Below are 6168 nucleotides of genomic sequence, written 5' to 3'. Positions count from 1 at the left end.
TTTCTGCCTTGTGACAAGTGTCTAATGATCCCATTTTCCGATGACTGAAATGGTACATTTTCTTGACAAACCATCTCATTGGTGCCAAATGCCCCTGTCTACACACCCTAATTGTAAGTGTGACAGGCCTGTCAAGTCTTGCACATCTGAAGCTTTGCACCTTGAGAGCTCTGAAGTGAAAAGAAACAAATCTGTTATTAATGGACTCTGCTTTCCCCTCCAGAGCTGATTCTTCTGGATGACCTACTGCGGCATTTCTCTAGTCTTCCAGCTTGCCTTCATCACTGGTTTTCACACACATGAGTCCATCAGCTTGAGTGGTACATGTTTGAGAAACTATGGATATTTCTCAGTAAGCCTGGAAAGGAGGGCAAGCAGACAAGGGACTGCAAGGGTGTAGAAGGAGGAGTTGGAAAGGTATCTTAAATACTTATGTTAATTAAAATGAAGGCAGGGGATATTTCATCTATATACCTGGTCTTTTAAGTGATATTATTCACAGTCTGTTATGAGATGCAGAAATTTGCATGACACCATGTCTGCCCAGATGTCATCAGGTGGCAGCCGCATCCTGGTGATCCCCCTTTTCTGTATGCATTTGCTGATAAGTCCTGCTGGTGAAGGTAAAAAGGTAAAGACCTTCTAAATGCAGAGGGAACCAACTATATAGCAAAATGAGAAGAGCATCATAAATCAATCTTTCCTCAGGAAAAAAAAAAAAAAATCCCTGCAGACTCCAGCCTGCTACAGAGGGAGCATAAATATCTTTTAAATACAGGAAGCAGATCATGTTTCTGGAAGAAACTTTAGTCTCCAGAGTTCATATGCTATGGATATTCTTTCACATAAGTTAATGTAAAGCTGGGCTAGAATTGGTAAGAGTGAGATCAGGCCCTTTGTTGTGATGAGATATTTATAAACAGCTTTGTCTTCAAACAATGTGGGCCATCCATCATGTGTCTCGGCCTTAGAAAATAGTGCACAGTTCTGAGGAGTAGGACTGAAGTTTAGTTTGCTTTGAAGGAGGCAATGTTTGAAGAAAAATGCCTTCTTCGCTCAGCAAAATTGTTCCGATTTCCATGGTACCACACCGAGCATGTTCTAAGGGGATTGTTTCTCCCCATTAACCTTAGTCAGTGCTTCTGCTTCATCTGCTGAGTGAGGGCTCTTATTGCCTCAAATATATTAAGCTACATATTTCTTCCTGGCAAGCCCAGGTCAGCTAAGGAAACCAAAGGAATTCAATAAGTTAAATTTTGGAAGGAAATGTGTCGTGTCAATAAAAAAAGAACTCCCTACAGAAATATACTTCCAGCAATGAACTCTGAATGAGCTGTAGGAAGAGATATTATTTATTAAATAGACAAAGAAACAGTGAGAATTACTTTAAATTACAAAACTATAGGGCACATTGACCAGCAAAACCTGTTTAGAAAATAGAAATTCAAGTATTTGAAAACTGATATTCTGAATAGTAATCTAAGTTTTAAAATAATTTAAAAGAAAATTCCTGCTTAAAATTAATTTGAAAATATTTAATTATTTCATTCTGGTCACGTTGCGATAGTTTGATATAAATTATTACACATAATGCCTTATTATTTTAAATAGAAAGTCAGAATAATCAAGTTGAATGTAAAGAGTTTTGCCTCACAAAAGCAATTTGGCATTAACAGGATGGAACAGCTGATGTAAACACAAAGCTGTGGAAATTATTTATTTAAGCTCTCACTTATTTGTAACTTGGCCCTTTAAAAGTTTCACTTCTGGAGAAGCTTTAAAGAAACATGCTTTACCCAAATATGCTTTAACCAACACTAGGGTAGTAACTGCATCCTGCTGGAGTGCAGTAGGCTCAGGGTGTTCTCACCAGCAATCTGGCTGCTCCCCATTACTCTGTGAAAGTGTTTCTGACAAAAGGGCAAGTGTTAGTCACCCTCTCACTGGTTAGAGATTCAGCCTCACGGCTGCTCCTCCACAATAGTAAAGCACAGACCAAATTGGTTTACTTTCTGCAAATATATGTTGTCTTTCCAGGCCTTCAGTGTTGTGCACCCTTGCAATACATCGAAGTCTGGCTCGGCTTTATTCTCCTGTTGGAGCAAAACACAAGCAGAATGGATTCATGTCATTTGGTTAAAGTTTACGGTTTCCTACAACTGTGACAATTAATAGGACTCATAAAAATAAATCCTGCAGGTTGCTGAGACTTTAAATAGTAAATGTGATAATCCTCTTATATTTATACTTCTCTTTCTTAAAGGAAATCTTTGAATCTGTGGTAGCACTCTCATTTTCCACATAGAAAGAGCAAACAGCCAACTAACCTTAGAAGCCAGACTCACAAAAGGGACCAAAATAAACTCCTGCTGAGAGAATGGGATAAAAAAAATTTGCAAACCCCGCCCTTCTCAAACTTGCAAGTGAGAAGATTGAAGCCCTGGGATAGGTCTCCTTTATTCTTTTCTGGGAAAGAAGATCTTTATGGGAACAAAGCATATGAGATGTAAAATAAGCAGAGATAATGCCAGTATGTGTTCTGTCAAATTTTAATATGGATCTTTTCATATGGATAATTTACTCCAAGATTCTATGGAATTAAATATGCTGTATCTGCCTTTTTACTTTTTTTTTTTTTTTTCCTCTTTTAACATGCCATAAAAAGTAATTTTAAGAACTTATTGCTTTAATATGTTTTATAGAAGCTTCTATAATGGAAATATTATTTCTTCTGTTGACTTGTACAGTAGTGCTTTAGCATATTTTTATTTTCTTTTGCGTTTCAGCTTTACTACCCACAAAATGGGAATAACATGTTACCTCCTATGAAAAGCAGTATACAAGGAGCAGTATAAAAGACCAAGATATTAGTGCTCTTCCTGTTTTTATCCTTTTTGACGCAAGCATTCAGCTAAATATAAAGTGTAATGATAGATTGTTTCCATAGCTGGAGAAAATGATGATGGAATCAAGGGTTTCTTTTCATTTCTTCTTCTTTGTCGAGCCAGAGTCTTGTTTTCCTGACAGCACAGGGATTCCAGCTGGTCGGTGTCCTTGCCTGCAGCGTTGAGCCGCTTTCCCCTCAGCACATAAATACAGAAGTCTCTTTGGTTTAATTTTTCTCAGGACTGTGTGCCTAGTGTTGTCCTGACTCTGATCTGATGTTTCTTGGCAGCCTTCTCCCTTAGCTTCTCTGTTTCTTTTTGTGTTTCTAATTGATACTCAAGCCTTTGCAAAGAGAGAAACCTTTCTGCACACATGTGCCTTTGTTTTGGGTGATCTGGGCTTGCCTGTGGGACAGGGGATGCCTTGAACCTGCTCTCTGGTTCCATAAGGGCTCTCCTGAAACTCTCTGTAATCCGTGGTAAATTATGGGCAGCAATTACATTCAACCTTTAGCACTGTTTTAAGAGGATAATGATACCTATTGTGAAAAGAATTATCAGTGATACTGCTGTAGCATCTGATCACCTAACTGCATATTTCATCTTCTGCTCATAGAAATAGCAGCCATGAAAGAAGTATAATTAATATTGCAGCTAAGAAAATGTTCTAGCAGCTGTAATTAGGGCTGGATAAATTGTTAACTGTGAATAAATAATCCAAAGTGTTCTTGATCCTTTGGTTTGTGAATCAATTAGGGAGTTTTAATTTCTCTCTTTTCCTCTCTTTCTTTCTTTTTCCCCTAAATGCAACTATTACTAACATGGCAGAAAATGTCAAATTTCCATGGCATTCCAACTATCTACTTCATGGGATAGAATTACTTAAACAAGCTGCATGGTGGTGGTGGGTACAACTTTATGAAGAGCATAACAAATAAAAACCCACCAGTAATGGGAGGGGACAGTGCCTCAGAAGGTATGAATTTTCAAGGCAGCTAAAGATCCACCTTCAGCTGTCATTGGTGTCTTTACCAGCGTGGGAGAGTGAGCACTGATCCATGTTCCCAGGGCTTCCCAAGCTTTAAGGTGAATGGACTCTCATGTGAGTAAATAGCAATTAATAGCAGAGATGTGTGTGGTCAAGGTGAGGGATGTTTGGAGTTCAGGTGGATGTCCATCACTGCTAATTGCTCCTGCTCTGCATTTTGTGTTGGTATTTCTGCAAGGCACAGAAGGGATGTTACAAAGTGGGAGAGTGATTTTTGCAATTTTTCCTTGGTGTGAATATCTCTGTAAGATCCACAACAGTGACCGATTTGGCTGCACCATGACAGCATTTGCTTTAGGTCTGGTGCATCCAGCTCACACACAGATACTGCATCATGTCAGGATTTTAAAGTCAACTTATTCTTTTGTCTCTACTTTTGTCTTCTAACATCATCTAGATCATCAGTTGCTCAAAGGAAAGGCACACAGAAAGGTATTCCAAATTTACTGAAATGTGCAGAAAATGTTTCCTAAACTGTTAATTGTTTTGCTACAGTAAATCCATCCTTCCAGTAACTGCTCTGAGGGGATGATTTGAAACCACTTAAAACCAGCCATTGCTTCAGACAAAATTTAGTCTGAGAATGCTCCATCATTCTTGAGTTCCTCATTTTCCTCAGTTTCCCACAAAGGTGAGATTTCAAGCAACCTGCACACAGCATCGGCAGAAAAATCATAGAAGGCAGTTCACAAGCTCTGGCTGTCACGCGGGAGGGCTGGCTTGTCAGCAGCATACCTTGAATTTCACTGTCATTAAGTGCCAGTTGGTCCAGGAAGATGTAGAAGGCAGCATTCTGTTTGTTGTTGCAATTGCTGATATATAAATTGACTAACTCTCTAATTACCCAAATCTTGGGACTAATAATTTACATACTTATTTTTCGCTCAGTAAAATTTATTTGAGACCCAGAGGAGCACAAACTCTATCTACTTAAATGCCAGTTTTGAAAGCCAGAGGCTAAGTACAAGTACTTCAACATATGTGCGGGGGTGTCAGAAGCATTCGGGCTCAGCCTTGAGCTGACTAAGCTGAGTTTGCAATTTAGCCTAGAGCTTATCTCCTGCTTTTGGCAGAAGCGGCAAAATATATGATCTGTCCTGGTGACATTGGAAACACCCTCATGAACATGTCTGAATTGTTTTGTTAGCTTTGCAGATTCATGGCTGAAAAGATCAGGTCTCACCTTGAAGAAAGACCAGAACAGATCATATTTCAAGGTTCTGTAAAAATACCGAGTAATCATATTTTTTTATAAGACAATCCAGCAGGCTATTCTCCAGAGGTAGGTAGGATATTCTCAGGTCGTGGGACAGGTGCTGAGAGATGCTAGTTGTATTGATCAAAGATACTGTGACAGAGAAAAGCAATAGAGCGGTCTCTTTGCCTGACCCGTGTTCCTTCCTCCTTAATCTAAACCACCAGCGCTGCTACATTTGGTATTCAAATATAAATGTTTATTGACTCTGACATGATTACGAGCAAGGGAATGGTTTAAGACATGACCTTCACTACAGAGGCTGCTGGGTAGTTCAGTCTGAGAGATCCATCATGTGCACTTTTAAACCTCAGCCACCCTGCAACTCACAGTGAGGCCAATGCAGTGAATCAAAGGAAAACAAAATCAAAGCAGAGTGCAGAGAGGATCATTAATATCATCTTGGTTTCCTTTACACTGGCATAATTAACATTTATACATAAACATGCATTTGTTGACATATTCTAAATAACTAACATATGAAAAATATCTGCTGGGCGGGTGGTGAGCTGTACCATGCAAACAGAGGGGTGGCAAAATACAATACCCACGTGTTGTTCATTTGCTCATCTTGTCCTTCTAAGGTGTCTTGTCCTTGCCCTAAATTGCAGTGGAGGGATTGTTTCCTGTGCCATCTAGCCCGGCATTCCTAATGGCAGGGAACAAATTAAAAAATATCACTGCCGACAGTGTTTAACCATTACTTCAATACAAATATCTCATAGGCTTTCACAGGATGTTTGGGGGTGTGATGCCCCATATACGTAAATGCGAGTATATTTATGTCTGAGCATTTAATTAAATTACAACAGTAATCTGATAGGATTTTGATCTCAGTGGTACCTGGCATACAATAGCATCACAGTCTAGGCTCTTACCTACTCTTTCTGCCCAACAAGTCAGACACTTTTTGAATCCACCTCTCAGATTAAAATTTCTTGCAACACTGAAAAAAACAGGAGATGTAGTTTGCTGCAGAG

Source organism: Athene cunicularia (genome assembly GCF_003259725.1).
Source record: "Athene cunicularia isolate RWA chromosome 3 unlocalized genomic scaffold, athCun1 chr3_part1, whole genome shotgun sequence".
NCBI classification, from domain to species: domain Eukaryota; kingdom Metazoa; phylum Chordata; class Aves; order Strigiformes; family Strigidae; genus Athene; species Athene cunicularia.
The sequence above is the reverse complement of the archived record's forward strand: the minus strand, read 5'-3'. Positions refer to the sequence as shown.